The sequence below is a fragment of the Aristolochia californica genome, unplaced genomic scaffold (assembly GCF_029961685.1).
Source record: "Aristolochia californica isolate CCGP_79_NKW_82.1479 unplaced genomic scaffold, dmAriCali1.0.hap1 SCAF_2, whole genome shotgun sequence".
Taxonomy (NCBI): domain Eukaryota; kingdom Viridiplantae; phylum Streptophyta; class Magnoliopsida; order Piperales; family Aristolochiaceae; genus Aristolochia; species Aristolochia californica.
Genome location: NW_027181881.1, coordinates 34,096,759 through 34,117,534, shown reverse-complemented (window position 1 = coordinate 34,117,534; position 20,776 = coordinate 34,096,759).

Sequence of the window (20,776 nt, the reverse complement as noted above, 5' to 3'; positions counted from 1 at the left end):
CAAGGTCTTTCTTCGAAACACATATGCATTCTGCTAATCTTGACACGGAAATGCAAACATTCTGTACAAAAAAGATTGGTGGAAGGACCAAACATCAAACAAATAAATCAATGATACATCATCCGTAACAAAGAGTTTTAATTGGAGTGACAAATATTGTGTTCAAAAAATATTTGTAAGAGTACTTCCTTTTTGTTGAATTGGCTTTCTTACTTGAGAGGATTTCCAAACTAGGAGAATTGCATACTAGCACAAAAAATTTCAACTATAAGTGGTCATTTTCTTTATAATGGGGCATGTTAATTTTCAGGACTCCGTGGATTTAGCCCATGAAGAAAAAGAGAAAGAGACCCATTGGGTGTAAATAGGAGAAAAAAAAGGTTATGAACTTATATCCTAACCCTCCCCCTAAAGCTCAATTTATAGATTGAAAAAAACATAATATTATAATAATACCCCTAGAACTTAAACTAATTACATCAATGTCATTTCTATGAGATGACTCTTTGCTTACCATCCTGCCATCACTATGTGGGTTTGTGGGTTTTCTCCTTGGTCTATGGGCCTTGGGTCTATCTTCCACATCTCTTGGATGTGTAGGTCTTCCTTGGTTTTATGAGCTTGAACCCATCTTCTAATACAATTGGATATGTGGACCTTCCTTGGTCGTGTGGTTTTGGGCCCATCTTCCAACACTCCCCCTCAAGTTGGGGGTGAGAGAACATCATGAACTCCCACCTTGTTGCAAATGGTGTATAAGATATTTCCATATAAAATGGCGGTCCTCCATATCTTCCAACACTCCCCCTCAAGTTGGTGGTCTCTTCTAGGAGGCCCAGCTGACATAATATAAGTGAGAGTAAAATCACTCCTAGCCATAAGACATCGCTCCATACTCCACTCAAATAGCTTATATTGGATATTGTGCACACTCCTATCTTTTGTAGGTAGTAGATCTATAGGCATCACTCAGAAGTGTAATAAAACTCCTCCATCACTGTGTCCCTCCATAGGTCACCGACTCTCAAAAAGTAGGAGTAATAAATGCCAATTTAGGGGGTAATGAGTAATCACTCAGAAGATAATATTCTAGGGCCATCATATGCTTTCTTCTTCATCAGAATAACCAATGCTGACAATAGTCACCAACAGAGAGTCCTTCAATAATAATGTCTCAGCTGATTCTAATAACGAACAACTTAAAACATCATCCACGTTCTATTCCCTAAAAACCTTTAAAGTGAATGAACCTTCCTCACAAATCCAGCTAACCAAAATTAAAAAAACGAACATATTAGGAAATGAAGCAAGCTGAATTGAGAGACAACTTACACTAAAAAATCAACGCGACATCCAACAAGAATGCAGCCTTCACGTATAAAATTGAATAAAAAGTCAGAGACAGAGAGAGAGAAAGAGAGAAGTAAAGTAAAGAAATGATTGATGGAGAATCGATGCGTGTACATTTCAGCACCTTTTTGAGTTCAAAGACCAAAACAAGCAAGAGGAATTTGGTGAATGAAGGCTCGGGATTGGTTTTGCATCAGATGCATCACCTTCACTGCGCATATAAAGTAATTTGAAGTTGCCAACATTAAAACTTCCCGCCAGGCTACTACAAGTTTGTAGTCGATGGCCCGCGGTGTACTAGTTTCGGTGGTTTGTTTAACGAAGACCATAAGAAAAGATTTGACAATAAATGACTTAAATAATAGGGGTGACATCAAGTGGAGCAAAGCTCAAACCTGCATGTGTTCGAGTTTGGTTTGATCTGAATACTTTGAACTCCATCTCTGACTCAACCTCGAGACTAAAATTGAAATCAAACTCAAGCCAAAGAATTTTAATCAAGTTTGAGCCTGAGCTCGAGCCACGTTGGAGCTCTAACCTACTTTTAAAATTTTTAAAAAAATTAAAAAATTATAGAAATAAATAAAGAGAATATATTGATGTGGACTTAGTACCATTGAAATTGCAGTCTTAAATAGGCTAACGAACTTTTTGATTAAGCAGGATGTTGAGGATGGGTGCAAGTTTTGATACGCATACGTCGTGACAATAACGCGGGCCCACACTATTTTTCCTGGCATAATAGTGAATAAGGTTACCTCGTTAGACTATTTCTTGTTCTTTGTGTCTCACACCTCATAGAATAAGGGATATACATTTTAAGAGTGTCAAATTCACCTATTTATTTATTTTATTTATTAATTATTTATTAAAAATAAATTAAATTAAATTAAAATATTTACTTGGTTGATCATACCCAATAGCCTAGTTACTCAATTATTTTAAAGGTATATAAGAGTAATTTAGTAAAATTTTAATATAAATTATAAAAAAAAGTCTTCCATGACCTTTTAATTTTTAATAGTGTGTACATGACGCTTAGCTACTAGATGTTTTGGTGAGTTTTTTAGAGTGGTATTTTTTAGATTACTCGATTGTATGAATTTTTCTAAGTTTTTGAGATTGTAATAGATTTCAAATTTTATTTTGATATTTATTCGTTTATTTACACAATTACTTATTTTATATTAGGTAATGGAAAAAATAAATGGAATATGGAATAAGTATAAAATAATATGATAAAACGATATACAGAATATGAGATGGCATAGTCAGATAAAATAGAATTTTATCTATATTAAAACATAATGTAAACTAAATAAGCTACTTTGTTCCATTTATATACCATCTACATTCTTAATTCTCACACTAATTTTCTTGGTTAAAATAATTTTTTGAATGACAGGTCAATTTGTGACTTTGAGATATGTTTTGGTTTAGATGTTATAAGTTAGGGTAGTTGATCTCTATAGAAAATTTCTAGATAAAAATAATATAAAAATCTTATATGACATTTAATCCTATTAACAATTTTATTGGCAAGATTATATTTATTTGTTAGATTTAATTCATAAGTGTACTTGTCATTGAGACGTGCATGAATGGACAACCATGATTTTGTCTCATGTTGAAACATAGATTATAGAATCTACATGTTTGGATAACCATGTTTTACTCTCATGCCGAGATACAAATTCAAAAACTCCAAGTAAATTTGTTGGCCTTAACATGAATAATTTTTATATTTTACAATTTAAAAATATAGATAAAATATTATAACCATAAGTTGTGACATTTTATTTCATTAGGAACACTAATAGTGTTATACTTGTTTCTTAGAATTATTTATCAGTCCATCTTTGAAAATGCTCAACTTCAAAAGTCCCATGTAAAAATATGATAAGCCCTAATCAAATTTCAAGGTTGCCTTTTTAAATTTAGCTTAATTTTCAAGCCACCAACTAGGAAAGAGACTATCTGTTGAAACAGTTTTTGGTGACCTATAAATTTTGTATGCAGGTTTATGTAGCTTCAATTAGGTAAGGAGCTTGTCAAAGTAATCGGGTTTTCAGAAACTCAACCCCGCTCTTACCCTACAATAAGGCTTCAGTTTCAACCCCATCTTAATCCTACCCCACAAAATTTTGTCCCTTCTTTTGCCCAACCCTTCTCAATATTACACTCAGCCTAACACAACCTATAAGGTCATGAGAGACACCCGTCCCACATAAAAGTGGTCAAATTGGTTGACTTCACCATTGAACTTGTCTCAATTCCATCATTTTCGACTACAAAAACTTTTGTATAGGCCATTGTTAAATTACTTTCTAGGTCAATTTCAAAAGGCTGAAAATAAAGGGGCATACCAATTGGAGCTTAATAGAGATTAAAAGATTTTTTAAATCATTTTTATGTTAACTTGCATGGACCAATTGAACCCACATAAAAAAATTAGAAAAATTGCACAAGAAAAGAAAATTAAATCCAATTCTAATCAGTTAAAGATTTGTTCTTGTCAAATTATGGATCTAAATCAAATTTAGCATATATAGAAGCTCAAAATCTCCCTATAAACAATACTTGAGCATCAATAAATTTTCTTCAATTTATTGTCTATTTTTTCGAATCACATTAAATTTTCCTATGATCCCCTTGTTTTTTTGAAAAAAATTTTAAGAACCAAAGCATTAGAATTCAGGTTTGATTTATTTCATTTTTTTTATCTTGAAACAATTATTTTATTTTTTTTATTTTATGCATTTAATTTTAATATCTCATTTCAACTAGAGGGGAATACTATTTTTTGAATGTTTTGGTGACAAAAAAAAATCACTCCATTGCAAATTTTCAGACACTTAAAAATAAATGCATTTGAAGGTTTTAACTTGTTGCTCTAGTTTGTCACCAAGGTGGCTTGAGTAAGTGGTGGAAGCAATTGAAGTTTGTAAAGTTCTTGCAATAAAAGTCTAAGCAACTCAAGTGATCCAGTTTCTATCGTCACAATAGTGTTTTACATGGTTAAGCTTATTCTACAACATCTTGCTCCCTTGAATGTGATGTTAAGATAGTTTGATAAAAAATAGATCTTTCTAGGAAATTGATACGCCTTTTAGGTTGGAACTTTGAAGGAACCCTCCTAAAGACCAAATTGAGAAAGAAGATAGATCATACAAGCAAAATGAATTGTTTTCCAAGAAAACTACACACACACACACACAAAGGAACCCCCCTAAAGACCAAACTGAGAAAGAAGATAGATCATACAAGCAACGTTGTCCAAGAAAACTACACACTCACACAAGTTTGTTAAGCGTTTGTGATAAAAGTTTAATTGACTCAAGTTATCAAGTTTTCGTCATCACAATTTTGTTTTTAAGGGTCAAGGTGATTCAAGATCATCTTGCACCCTTAAGCATGATATTAGAGTAATTTGATGGAAAATGAGTCTTTCATGGAAAATAGTACATCTTTCAAGTCAAATTTGAAGGAACCATCCTAAGGCCCAAATTGAGAAAGAAGAGAGGTCATGGAAGCAAAGTTCTCGTTCCCATGGAAACAACTGATTTCTAATACCTCTTAATAGGATCCTCTTTACACACACACACACACATACGAGTTTGTTAAGTGTTTGTGATAAAATTCTAATTGACTCAAGTTATCAAGTTTTCTCCATCAAAATTTTGTTTTAAGGGGTCAAGGTGATTCAACATCATCTTGCACCCTTGAACATGATATTAGCGTAATTTGATGGAAAACAAATCTTTTAGTTAAAATAATACATCTTTCACGTTGAATTTGAAGGGACCTTCCTAAGACACAAATTGAGAAAGAAGAAAGGTCATGGAAGCAAACTAAACTAGTTGTATATAACCAACTCTTCTCTTTCCCATGGAAATAATTGCTCTCTAGTTCCTATTAATAGGATCCTCTTCAGCTTTTAATAAAATAAGAGGAAGAATGTTAGACAATAAAATCAAGGGGGCCTGCATCATGAAGATGAGGGCCTGATGAGCCTATTAATAGGAGCACTCTTCCTATTACAGTCATGGGGGGAGGGGAATCCTTGGGTGATATGTACTATTTTATGTTAGTATGGTCTATAGAAAGTACAATAGAATTTAGATTTTGCGTTAGTTAACTTTATGGCAAGTGCGGATGGAATTTATTAAAAAACTAGATTGATGATAAAATAACTAAGAAAGAGGCATTCGTCCTATTATAAGTCATTATATATTAGAAATTCTTTTAATTAATTCAGATAAATCTGGTATTGACTATCTTGGTTATAAAATAATTTCTTAATTTCATAAAATTATTTTAAATCATAAAAATAATGAAGAATTCAATTCACATTAATGTTATATAATTAAAGTATTCAATTAATCAAAATTAAATAGAAATTATGTAAATTTATTTACAATTATAATATGATTTTCAATTAAATAAAAATAATCTTAACTTTTTAGATGGTCGATGAACTTGAATGCCTAGGAAGACATCTAGAGAACTTAGACTTTTGACTAAAAAAGTATCATACAAGGATTTTTTGTAAGTTCTAATGAGTGATGTCTTATTTGAACACAAAGAAGGAGATATAAATAGTTAGAATAAGAATGATAACAAAAAAATAAAGGATCTACTTTTCTAGTTTGAAAACCAAAATAAAGTGAAAAATCACTAAATAGAGCATACCAAAGTCGAAGTGCTTGTTTAAGACCACAAATAGCTTTTTTTGAGCCTGCATACATGATATGAAAAATGTGAACTTTGAAAACCAAGAGGTTGATGCATATATACTTCCTTGCAAGAGATTTGAGAAGGAAAACATTGTTTACATCAAATTGAAGTAATGACCAGCTATAATAGAGGGCTTGGGTAAGAACTACTTGAATCATTTGAGGACAAATCACAGGACTAAATGTTTGATCATAGTCGATTCTTGGAAGTCGCCTATGTCCTTGAGCTACAAGATGAGCTTTGTATTTTTGGACAATTCCATTCTTGTTGTATTTGGTTCAAAAATTCCATTGAGATCCAACAACACGCATATCAAATTGTTTAGGAATGAATTCTCAGGTGTTATTTCATTGAATAACATTGTATTCTTCTTTCAACGCATCATGCCATTGGGGAAGTGATTGTAGGAGATTCTTGAATAGTTAAAGAAGTTTGTGGTCGGTCCCTCATCTGAATGATAGTAGGAGAACTTGTTCTAGAAGATCCTTGATGTGGTTGAGATACATCCATGAATGAGAATGTCCCCCTTTGCATGGCTTGCATGAGCGAGGTGGATGTCTCCTTTGCATTGCTTTGCATGGGTGTGGATGTCTCTTCTTGATGATTTTCCTAGGGCATGACTTCTTTGTTAATACTTTTTTGTATGGGTTGAGGTTGTGTAACTGATTCACCTAGACAAATTTTTTTTTCTATTTCCATAAGTATAATGAAGTATATAAATGAAGTAATATGTTTTTTGTTTTATTTAGTTTTAATGGAAAGGTTATTCTCAACAAGAACAATGAAGTTAGTAAATTATACCTAAGATTACTTAAGGATGAGCTTATCATTGATCCATAATTTGGATTAAAAAATAGTGTTCCATGATGTATAACATCCAACGTGTCTCAAATTTCAAGGGGTACAATTACATTAAACATCTTTGGGCATAACAATCCTAAAAACAAGCATACATAATGTGTAAAGTCATTTACACTTTGAATTTTGGGTGATTTAATATGTTGTCCCAAACTATATGTTTAAAAAATCTCTCTCTAAGATATTAGAATTTTTGAGCTCGTCTGCCATTGTTTACATACTGAGTGGATCTAATAAACACCATAATTGAATTCTCTCATAGAAATCCTAATTTTGTTAAGCGGTGTGGGTGTCTTGAAAGGTGGGTTTATTATATAGATTTATAAGCTTTTTTTAAAAATTTAAATTGTTTAAGTGATTATCTTATTAATGAATAGTTACGTATATATTTTTAAAGATTAGTCACACATGGATCAGTGAATACATGGAAAGATTTTTGATTTTGTGTAGTAATTTTGGAATAGGATCATTAGGGTTTAGGGTTTTGGTTTTAAGAACCATTTTGAGGTGGTACTTTTTTAGGAAATGCAGCTTATATGAAATTGCAGGCGGCGGTATATTGGAGGCTTCAATTGGCTTCCTCCATAGCAATGTTATCGGATAGAAAAAAGACTCCTAGCTATTTGGTAAATCAAAGTGGGGCAGGCTATTTCAAGGTTCCAACCGACCCAACCCTCGTTTTGATCAATTTTTGTAGTGGAAACTACGCCCCCATTATTGAAAAATTGAAAGCATCGGAAGGATGAAACCCCCTTGACTTTTGAGTGTTGATTTTGTCTGGAGCCGTGTGAGTTGCCTCTTCACAGTTACTGACGCATTTATGCATTTTGAGTTGTTGTCCTCTTAGGGTTATATCATCGTGGTGCTTTTTCAAATAGGGATCAATTTAGAGGAATTCAATCTCTCCAATAGCTTAGAGCAACTGTTCAATACATGTTTTTCTGTTTTAAAAAATAGTTCTTGTGATTATACAAACACTGGATAGTTTGAGGGTATTGAAAAAACCAATCAAAATGGAAATGGCAAAAGAGGAAACTTTAATGTAAAGGAGCAATTGGGGCCAAGGAGCACGGTCAAGCATTCCTCCTCTTCCCTAAAACAGTTCTGATTTTCAAAAACTACCGGCTCTTCCTGTCTGTATAATTGCACCTACTCGGTTCTCCACTCCTTTCAGTACTATGTAACAAATAGACGAGAGTCATATGATCCAAAATCGTTTCTACTCAAGAAAAACTTTACACAGACTCAGGAGGCAACTACTGGCCTCACCAACAATGGAGAAGCCCTTTCACCTTCACTAATCCCAAATGAAGATGAGCTTTCAAGAGGTTGAATGCTGACTGCTAAGCGATGAACCGTCGACCGTGCAAACTAATGAAGAGAGAGTTATTGATGAGTGAAATCAATGACCTTCTCTACCAATAGTTGACAGTATTCTTGTGGAAGACCAAAATATATCCATCAATTTCAGCCTAAACATTTATTAAAGCAGAAATGCAAGATATTAGATACGATATATTGTATCAATTCTCCTAAAATCCAACCATTATCTAAAACTACCAATACTATATACACATACATCATTAGACACATTTGCTGAAAGAGGATCCAAAGCTCTTACCTTAGATAGGAACTTCCAGCAACAACAATAAGCCTCAACACATCTTCTCAACTGCTGAACCAATTTTTGGAGACATCTCATGGTGGAGACATGGAGAAAGCTTCAACTTTGGCCTGGACCTCGAGATATGTTGAAGAGATGCAAAACCTCCTCATATTTAAGGCAAAGCAGGGAGGGGGGTGGAATCTATTTATGATTCGTGGTTACCAATTAGAGTCATTACCTGCCATAGAAACATTGTGCCAGCTTGTTAGCTAGGTGGATTTCCACATTTGACTTCCTATCTTCCCAAAGAAGAGTCATTCCATGGTTGTACCACTTATTGCCAATTAATACTTGCCAGGAAAACATAAAATGAGGACTCTTAACTGTTTCTCTTTCAACTATGAACAAACATTTTCAAAATGGGATATTTGCCCACTTGCTTATAGGCATCTTTTATTCCTCCCCTACTCTCCCGAATACCTTCGGTGGGTTGGAAATGGATCAACATGCTAACTCATCAACAATTATTCGAACAATCAAAATCCAAATAAAAGATAATCGGTCATCCCCGAACTCTCTTAATGGACATCTACATCTTACTAGGTTGGGATTGGATTATGAGAGCATTCATCATTACTAAAAGTTAAGCAAAATCATACATAGGAAAATATTAGGAGATCAAGTAGATCGGTCTCTGGTCATGTACTCCGCATTTCTCATAGAGAGAGAGGAGTTGTTCTTTCTTTTTAATATAATTGTTTTTAATTTTTTTTAAAATTTTTATATAAGGCTGCTCCATGAGGTTTCTATAGGAAAATCTATTGAATCAGGTTTGTTGATTTTCAGGAATCCAAGAATTTAGCTCGTGGAGAAAAAGGGAAAGAAACCCATTGGTAGAAAACTGGAGGAAGAAGGGTTATGGAATTGATTTTGCCTTACCCTCCCCCTGAAGCTCTATTTATAGATTTATGAAACTACAATATTACAATAATACCCCTGAACATAGGGTTTAGGGTTTTAACCCTAGAACTTTAAAATAGTTACATCAATGACAACTCTATGAGATTACCCTTTATTTACCGTTCTGCCATCATTGTATGTGGGCCTATGGGCATTCTCCTAGGTTTGTGGGCCTTGAGCCCGTCTTCTATTTCTCTTGGATCCATGAGTCTTCCTTGGTCTTATGGGCTTGGGCCCATCTTCTAATACACTTTGATATGTGGGCCTTCCTTGGGCGTGTGGGTTGGGGCCCTATCTTCCAACACTCCCCCTCAAGTTGGGGGTAAGAGAACAACATGAACTCCCAGATTGCTACAAATGATGTATAAAATCTTTTTTTTGTATAATGTGTCTCCATCTTCCAACACTCCCCCTCACGCTGGTGCTCTCATTCATGAGGCCCAGCTGGTATAATATCAGTGAGAGTAAATCACACCTAGCTGCTAAGACATTACTCTGAAGTGCCCACCTCCACAGGACAACGACTCTCAAGGTAGAGTAAAATATGATATTAATGGGGGAAAGTAACATAAATATAACAATAAGTTCGTCCGTCATGGACTTCCAACCAAAAAAATTTAATATTTTTTAAGGGGATGAAGTTCTTTCGTCATGGACTTCTAACCACAAAAAATTGATATTTTTGACGAAGATCAAAGTCTTCTGTCATGGACTCCCAACCACAAAAATTTGATATTTTTTATGGGGATGAAGTTCCTCCACCATGGACTCCCAACTACAAATAAATTTGATATTTTTTATGGGGATGAAGTTCCTTCGTCATGGACTCCTAACCACAAATAAATTTAATAATTTTGACGTGGTTAACAATAAATATAACAATAAGTTTCTCCGTCATGGACTCCTAACCAAAAAAAAATTGATATTTTTGACTTGGTTGACAATAAATAATGGTATGAGGCTACCTCTTCTTCAATAATAATGTCTCATCAAAAGATACACAACAGCAGCAGCTTAAATGGGTTTGGCTTGGGTCCATTTAACACGACCCAAAATAATCCTTGTAAAATCACCCATGAAATAATCCAAAACACATATCCGTACCAAATAATATGCTGACCAAGGAATAATCTGTCAATTCTTAAAAAATAATAATCTAGCCAAACAAAAAGTATATCGAGGTAGGTTGACCTGGACCGAGTTGGTCCGAGTTGAATTGGTCTGGAAAGTGCAGAAGTAGCACTCTCGGTCTGCGGGGAAGGCTGGTTCTTTGCTCGTTGGTCTGAGTTGACTCGGGCGAGTCCGAATTGGCAGAACACGAGCGGGCCAGGGCACTGATTTAATTCAAGTTTCATAACTTAGTGGGGGTTTGTCAACAAAACGGATTTTTGAAGTTCATGTTCATCTCCAACATCAAGATCATGTCAGTCATCTACATGAACTTCATCTTCGCACTTGGTGTTAGTGTTGACGACTTCATGTGTACTAGAAAATAATTTTCAATGTTAGTGCCCCAATATGAGAAAAACATAAAAACAAGAGAAACCCGAAACCCTTACAGTACACTTAATTACATCATAATTCTTAAACCCCAAATTAGGTAAAACAACCATTATTACTACACGAATAAGTTATTTAATGTATAATTAAATATATTAATATATTTATTAATTGAATTAGATAGTTTATTGTGCATTAATATGGTAATTACATGAGCCAATGAAATACGCACATGATTAATTACAAATAATAAATAAATAACGTTATAAATAAAAAAATGAAAGTAATACGTTTAGTTATTAATTTATTAATAACATATGATATACATTAACCTAAAAATGAATGATTTAAGAGAAAAAATTGATCTAATCATAATTTTAACACACTATATATTTGTACATAATATATTTTATGCATTATTAATTAATAATATATTATCACAAAATTTAAAACCATTGGTTTAATTAATTATAGCAATGGGATAATTAAACGAAAATAATTTATCAAATATTTATTTTAACAATATTTTAATTATGAATATTAAATCACTATTTAATATAGTAATTATAAATAAATAATTAAAATAAATATAATAATTATTTTATAAATAAAAATTATAAATTAGTGATTTTTACGACGATAGTTTAATTTTCCCTAACTTAGGAAAAATTAAACCATCATCAATGATTTTACTCGTTTCTCTTGGATATTTCTTATGCATCGAAAATCAGACTTTTATTCTATTTATGTTCAATTTTGTATTATGGTGAGAACCCATTTTTCCACTCACATTAAATTTTTTTGCTCTAATTCGGGTGGTGAATATATGTCATCTTTATTGAATGATTTTCTTAAGTCTGAGGGCACTATTCATCAATTGTCTTGTCCTTATACGCCTCAGTAGAATGGTGTTGCAGAATGAAAACATCGTCATCTTATTGAAATGGCTCGGTCTTTACTACTCCATGCATCTGTCCCTTCTAAATTTTGGGGGGAAGCCCTTCATACTGCCACTTATTTGATTAACTGTATTCCTTCTTTTGTTTCTGGCCGTATCTTACCTTTTGAACGTTTGTATGGTGTTCGTCCTACCTATGAGCATTTACGTGTCTTTGGTTGGGCATGTTTTGTTTTATTACCCCCTTCTTGTCACACTAAATTGTTTGCAAAATCTACATTATGTGTGTTTCTTGGTTATGGTTTCGGTCAAAAAGGATATCGATGTTATCATCCCGAGTCTGGTAGACATTTGTTTCTCGAAATGTTAAGTTTTGGGATCAGTTCTTTTACTTTCGCATTCCCTTGTCTACTCCTATTTTGCATGATACAGAATTGTTTCACATTGATCCTTTTGTGTCTGATGAGCCCCATGATGACAAATTAATTAGTTACCATCCGTCCACTGGTTCACCACTGCATCCTGAGTGTTCTCCTCGTTTACCTATTGTTTCCTCTGACTTACCTTCTCCTATGGTGCCTCTCCCTCTCGACTCTCTGGACTCTTGTGATCTGCCTTCTGCCACACCTCGCGTTTCCACTAGTGTTCGTCGTCCCCCTTAGAAGTATAGTCCATCTTCATCTTTTTTCTCTTCCACCTATTTGAATTTTTTGTCTAAGATTCACTCTTTTGTTGAGCCTAAGTCATACAAGGAAGTTGCATCAGATGCAAATTGGCAACACGCCATTAATGATGAGCTTACCACTTTGCACCAAACTGGTACTTGAGAGTTAGTTCCCCTTCCTCTAGGTAAGCATGCTATTGGTTGTAAATGGATTTTCAAAGTAAAAACTAAGTCTGATGGTACACTTGAGCAATACAAAACTCGGTAAGTGGCTAAAGGATACTCACAAACCGAATGACTTGATTATGATGAGACATTTGCTCCTGTTGCTCAAATGAAGACAATTCGCACCTTGATTTCTATTACTGATGTTCACAAATGGCATCTTCATCAAATGGATGTTAAGAATGCATTTTTAAATGGTGATTTGGCCGAGGAGGTATATATGCGGCCACCACCAGGCCTTCCTTATACTTCTGGTCATGTTTGTCATCTTCGACGGGCTTTATATGGTCTCAAGCAAGCTCCTTGAGCTTGGTTTGAGAAGTTCAGATCCTCTTTGATTCGTTTTGGATTTGTTGCTTCAAATTATGATCCTGCCATGTTCATTCGTAAAACCGTTGTGGGGCATATATGGTTCTTCTTTATGTTGATGATATGATTGTGATTGGTGATGATGATAATGGGATTGCAGACCTTAAACAACAACTTCATTCTATGTTTTAAATGAAGGATCTTGGGTACTTACGGTATTTTTTGGGTATTGAAGTTGCCTATTCTCCTGAAGGTTATATTTTGTCTCAATCGAAATACACCTTTGATGTGCTCAGTTGAGCAGGATTGACAGATGATTTGATTATGGACTCTCCTATTGAACTCCATCATTGCCTTAGCCCTACAGATGGTGAATTGTTATCTGATGGTACACGATCCAGAGAAGTAGTTGGTTCACTTGTTTACTTGATAGTAACACATCCTGACATTACCTATGTTGTTCATGTGGTTAGTCAGTTTTCTTCCGCACCACGTATAACACATTGGACGGCCGTTCTCCGTATCTTACATTACTTACATGGCACTTTACATCATGGTTTACTTTTGTCTTCCGACCCTGATTTGATTCTCACTGGTTACTCTGATGCTGACTGGGCTGGTGATCCGACATATCGCAAATCTACTACAGGGTATTGTCACTTTGTGCCACATCACTACGTACAAGACTCTCACCTTGCCTCATGTTTCCTTCACATTTCAACTTGTGGATGTCTTCACGAAATCGCAAACCGCTTCTCGTTTTCTTCATCTCATAGGAAAACTTATGTTACTTGCCTCATCATAAGTTTGAGGGGGGGGGGGGGGGGGGGGGGGGAGGGTGTGATAATGTAAATAAGTTTATGTAGATAGGGCATTTTTGTGTTTTTCTTGTCTAAGGGTATACTTGTCATTTTCTCCTGGTGTTCTATATAGGGTTTCTGGTGAAACCGAGTGAAATGGTTCTGACTTTTACAGAATATAGAAAACACTCTGATCTGAAAAATCAGAGTAATTTACATAACCATCTTAAGATGTGTGCCTCTGGGCTGATGCACATACTGTGAAAAAGATTTACATCATAAGAAAGATCTATCCATGTAAATATGTGATATTGCAATGCACTAACAACTTGCCTGTATTCTGAAAGATTTGGTAAGAGCTAGCCATCATTAGAAGATAAATGAGTATTGACAGCAAGAGATGTAGAGCAAGGCTTATTGTTCTACATATTAAACTTCACCAATAACTGAGAAGCATACTATGATTGAGTTAGAAGCAAAAGATAGCACTGGCAAAATATCTTTTATAAGAAAATAATGCAACTAACCAAGAACTTTCATAGCAAACTCGTGTTGAAGAGTGGAAATCAACGCATGTAACAAATAGGAAGAGCTGCCTATAAGCACAATATCATACAAATAAAGGAGGAGCAAAATCATTCCTTCAGAAGAATTATACATAAACATGGAGGGATCTAATGGGTGCTCTTAGCAACCAAGTTCCTGAAGAAAGCTTGTAAACCTATGGAATAATGCCCGAAAAGCATATTTGCAGAGCTTTTTTCAACTTGAAAATTTAACCCGGATGATGGCAATGTAAAAATCCAAGTTTTGACTCATGTATACCTCTCTGTTCAGATGTCCATGCAAAAATGCATTTTTGGCATCCACTCGTTTAAGAGGCCACCCCTTCAATAGTGCAATGACTAGTACGACATCCACTCATCATAATCAATTCCATGTTGTTGCTTATATCCTTATGCAATGAGCCAGGTTTTAAGACATTCTACATTGACATTTGCATTTTTTTGACCTTGGACACCCACTTGCAGCCAATGACATTGCTAGAAGCTAATGAGGAATCAATTTCTAAGTATGATTTTTTAAGGGTATTGTAAATTAATCCACCCAAGTATATTCTAAAGAAGAGGATCATATTCTTCAACCATGGCTGCACTCCAAGCTCGGTCATTAAGTGCCTCACAATAGCTCTTGGGTTCAAAAGGAAGATTTGAAAAAGAAACTGCCACTAAGGATGAAACTGGAGAAGAGGCTAGTCTCACTTCTGCTAATCTTGTCAAGGAAACGCAAACATTTTGTACACAAAGATTGGTGGAAGGACCAAACATCAAACAAATAAATCAGTGATACATCATCCATAACAAAGAGTTTTAATTGGAGTCACAAATATTGTGTTCAAAAAATATTTGTAAGAGTACTTGCTTTTTGGTTGAATTGGCTTTCTTACTTGAGAGGATTTCCAAACTAGGAGAATTGCATACTACCACAAAAATTCTCAACTATAAGTGGTCATTTTCTTTAGAATGGGGCATATTGATTTTCAGGACTCCATGGATTTAGCCCATGGAGAAAAAGAGAAACAGACCCGTTGGGAGAAAACAAGAGGAAAAAAAGGTTATGTACTTATATCCTAACCCTCCCCCTAAAGCTCAATTTATAGATTGACCAAACCATAATATTACAATAATACCCCTAGAACTTAAACTAATTACATCAATGTCATCTCTATGAGATGACTCTTTGCTTACCATCTTGCCATCACTATGTGGGCTTGTGGGCTTTCTCCTTGGTCTGTGGGCCTTGGGCCTATGTGCTACATCTTTTAGATGTGTGGGCCTTCCTTGGTTTTATAGGTTTGAGCCCATCTTCTAATACAATTGGATATGTGGACCTTCCTTGGTCATGTGGGTTTGGGTTCATCTTCCAACACTCCCCCTCAAGTTTAGGGGTGAGAGAACATCATGAAATCCCAACTTGCTGCAAATGGTGTATAGGATATTCCCATATAAAATGGCAGTCCTCCATATCTTCCAACACTTTCCCTCAAATTGGTGGTCTCTTCTAGGAGGCCTAGCTGACATAATATAAGTGAGAGTGAAATCACTCCTAGCCATAAGAAATCACTCCATATTCCAGTCAAATAGTTTATATTGGATATTGGGCACACTCCTATCTTCTATAGGTAGTGGATCTATAGGCCTTGCTATGAAGTGTAATAAAACTTCTCCATCATCGTGTCCCTCCACACGTTACCGACTCTCAAATGATAGGAGTAATAAATGTCAATTCAGGGGTAACGGGTAATCACTCGGAAGATAATATTCTGGGACCACCATATGTTTTCTTCTTCATCAGAATAACCAATGCTGACAACAGTCAGCTACTGAGAAGTCTTTCAATAATAATGTCTTAGCCGAATAGACATAATAGCAACAACTGAAATATGTTTGGGTCATCATCGTGCTCCATCCTGCGTTCAAACCCCTCTCTTGTTTAAAACCCACAATTTTTTAGAACATAAGCTTCCCTAAGCTAACTTTTCTTCTTTGTATTTTCGCTGCGGTCAAGGTTTTCATTCAATATGATTTTCCTTAACTTTGCAACTAGAACTGCCCAAGAACAGATTCACACTCTGAAATGTTAAAATAGATTCACAAAACTTGTGTACTGGCTCACTTAATTTGGATTAATTTTATACCACACTTAATACACAATGCTTATTCTTGATTTTTAGGGTTTTCAACAATAAATTTCAGCTAAAATGTTCAGTCAATCTACCTCCAAAGATAAGAGAAAGAAACAGTGCAAGACATAAAGTCACTCACCGACAAGATAGAGTTAGATAGAATTAAGTTGCTATTTATCATGAGCTCATGATCTGAGCGACTTCTTTGTTTAGTTTGACGTAGCATTTGAACTGTGAACTAATGAGAGCACTAACTCCATATACCTTCACCAGGAAATAAGAGGGAAAACTATAATGATTTATAAAGACATAACCTGAGAATATACGTGCAGCTCACCACATGTAAATGGACTTACAAATTTGCACATTAAAATGTCGGCAACCACTACTGAGGCATACACAACTTGTTCATTTTGGTTGAACATGCCAGCCAATGAACTCATTCCAGCCAGGAAAGAGGAAACCTCATAGAATAGAAATTTCATGATCTAACAGCAATAGTCGGAAAGGAAGTCTCAAATAACTGTTCTGCTGCTTATTTTCAAAGGAAATAGAACCACACGTATAGCATTAGTAGGTTTCATTCATGCAAACTGGAAAGTGTTTCAACTTTGGCGGCCTTTGTCTCATAAGGGAATTAGACTTGGAATTTTAGGTCGGTCGGGATGTGGTTTAACAAAATCTATATACACTATTAATTTGTCTTGTGGTTTCAATGTCATTTATTTTAATCTATAAGTTCAATAAAAAAAGGATGACCAAATCCAGGAGAAGTTTCAAAGAAAATAAATAACGAAATCAAGTTTAGGTGGTATCCCTGCGAACATCCACAAACTGCATTCAAATTTAAGTAATAAGAAAGTCTAACTTTCTTTGAAGTCTTAAATCAATTTTAAATCGTCTCCATGAGTACACACACAAAATCAAGTTTTACGTTAAGTTTTAATATCTCGTTTCAACAAGCCTAGTGAATTGTTGTCCAAGAAAACTACACACACACACACACAAGTTTGTTAAATGTTTATGATAAAAGTCAAATTGACTCAAGTTATCAAGTTTTCGTCATCACAATTTTGTTTTAAAGGGTCAAGGTGATTCAACATCATCTTGCACCCTTGAGCTTGATATTAGCGTAATTTGATGAAAAATGAGTCTTTTAGGGAAAATAATACATCTTTCAAGTCAAATTTGAAGGAACCTTCCTAAGGCCTAAATTGAGAAAGAAGAGAGGTCATGGAAGCAAAGTTCTCGTTCCATGGAAACCACTGATTTCTAGTACCTCTTAATAGGATCCTCTTCACACAGACACACACACGAGTTTTTTAAGTGTTTGTGATAAAAGTCTAATTGACTCAAGTTATCAAGTTTTCGTCATCACAATTTTGTTTTAAGGGGTCAAGGTGATTCAACATCATCCCCTTGAACATGATATTAGTGTAATTTGAAGGAAAACAAACCTTATTAGGGAAAATAATACATCTTTCATCTTGAATTTGAAGGGACCTTCCTAAGACCCAAATTGAAAAGGAAGAAAGGTCATGGAAGCAAACTAAACTAGCGGTATGTAACCAAATCTTCTCTTTCCCATGGAAACAATTGCTCTCTAGTTCCTATTTGTTGAATTTAGGATCCCTTTTCCATGTTCACGAACAAGAGAAAGAAGAAAGGAAAAAAGAGAAAAGGGGGAGAAAAACTCTTGGGTAGCGCAGAAAAAATAAAAAGGAAAAGAGTGAGCTGCGCCAAGCAAGGAGAGGGAGAGAGAGAAACAACTCGGGATTGAATGTGTGACTTGATATATTTTGACTTACAAGACCTCTATTTATAGTAGAGGAGGAGGAAGAGTCCTTATACAACTTATCATTCAATCCTAATTACATTCCAACTCTAACTCTTCAATATAAGTAAGTCTATTTAAACTAAACAACTAGAAGACTAACTTGAGTAGAGCTAGGAATCCTTTATTATTCATGTGCACATAATGGATAAGCCAGCTCGTGGCCTTATCCTTGTGGGCCCCTCATGATCCTCCAATGCATCTTGATAAGAGTGCCAGCTCGTGAGATGTTTGTGGGTCCCACTTGATCTAGAAGTCTTCTAGATCAATTCAGCTTGTGCTTCTTGATTCCTTAACTCGTGGTTGCTTTGGGAGAGGACTCTTCTTGGTGTCTCAAGTCCTCTAGGATTCTTCTTGATGGCCTACATCCGCATGGTGGGTCCCACCAGCTTGAGCACCATGGTGGGCCCCATATAGTAACATTCCTCCTCAAGCTGGGGGTGAGAAGACGTCATACACTCCTAGCTTGCTGCATTTGGTAGACATAATCTTGTTGGTGAGAATGTCTGCAACTTGATTTTGTGATGATATGTGCTTCAGGAATAAGAGACCAACTTGGAATTTTTCTCTGATAAAGTGGCAATCTGCCTCAATATGCTTTGTCCTCTCATGGAAGACTGGATTCGATGTAATATGTATTGCTGCTTGATTATCACAGTATAGATCCATTGGAGCTTCTTCATAGAATCCCAATTCAGTAAGAAGAGATCTTATCCATAAGAGTTCACTTATAATGTGTGTCATGGCTCTGTACTCTACTTCTGCACTTGAATGAGCTACTACGTTTTGTTTTTTGCTTTTCCACGTAACCAGGTTTCCTCCAACCATCGTGCAAAATCCAAAAGTAGATTTTCTATCATCTGGAGATCCGGCCCAATTTGCATCCGAGAATCCCTCAATGTTGAATTGGCCATGTTTTTTTTTATAAAGGAGCCCTCTTCTAGGAGCTCCATTTAGATAACGTAGTATTCTCTCAAGTACTTGCCAATGACTAAGTTGTGGCTTGTACATGTACTGACTTACCACACTTACTACGTATGAAATGCCTGGCCTCGTTACACACAGGTAAATGAGTCATCCCACTAACCTTTGATATTTGCCAATATCTACATCTTCTCTAGTGCCTCCACATAATTTTTTATTTGCATCCATAGGAGTGTCTACTGGTTTGCATCCCATCATTCTTGTTTCTTCTAGTAGATCAAGGGCATATTTTCTTTGGGATAGAATAATCCCATGTCTGGATTGTAGGACCTCAATACCCAAAAAGTATTTCAGCAATCCAAGATCCTTCGTCTTGAATTCAGCACATATTCTTTCTTTTATTTTCTGAATGCCCTCATAATCACTCCCAGTTAAAATAATATCGTCAACATAAACAGCTAGAATCACCTTACATGTTGCTGTGTTCTCAATAAATACTGAGTGGTTTGCAGAGCTTCTATAAAAACCCGCCTTTATGATGGCTTGACTTAATTTCTCAAACCATGCCCATGGGGATTGCTTTAGTCCATATAGAGATTTTTTAAGGCTACACACGGACTCCCCCTCAACCACATATCCATGTGGTTGTTGCATATAAATATCTTCTTTAGTATCACCATTGGGAAATGCATTTTTGACATCCAGTTGATATATGGGCCAAGATGAATTAGCTGCCAATGATAATAATATACGTACCGATGTCATTTTGCCTCTGGTGAGAATGTCTCATCATAATCAATGCCATAGCATTGAGTGTAACCTTTTGCAACCAGTCGAGCCTTCAGTCATACAATGGTCCCATCCGGATTATGTTTGACTGTATAAACCCACATGCAACCAACGAGTTTTTTATTTGTAGGTAGTGGAACCAGAGACCATGTATGATTATCATTGAGGGCCTTCATTTCTTCATCCATTGCTGCCTTCCACCCTGGATGTTGTAGAACCTTCTGATATGACTGTGGAACAAATATGGAGGAAATAGAAGAAATAAAATGACAACATAAAGGTGAGAGGCGATGATGAGACACAAATTGGAAATAGGATGAGAAGTAGAATGTTGAGTGCATGATCGAGGTTCTTTTCTTATAGCAATAGGATGAGTATCAAACTGAGGACCAAAAATGACTGGTGGTAAAGGACTTACCTCTGGTGGATCAGATAACTTGGCAGGTGTGGTGTCGGCCACTAGCTCTGGGGGTTGAGAAATCTCTGTATCACGAGGCACAACTGGTCGAGGAGAACTTGGTATGGATGACATACCCAGTAGAGCGCTATTAGAATAATATGAGGAGTCTTCAAAAAAAGTTACGTCCCTGGACATAAATAAACATTGCAAAGGAGGTCTATAGCAAACATAACCCT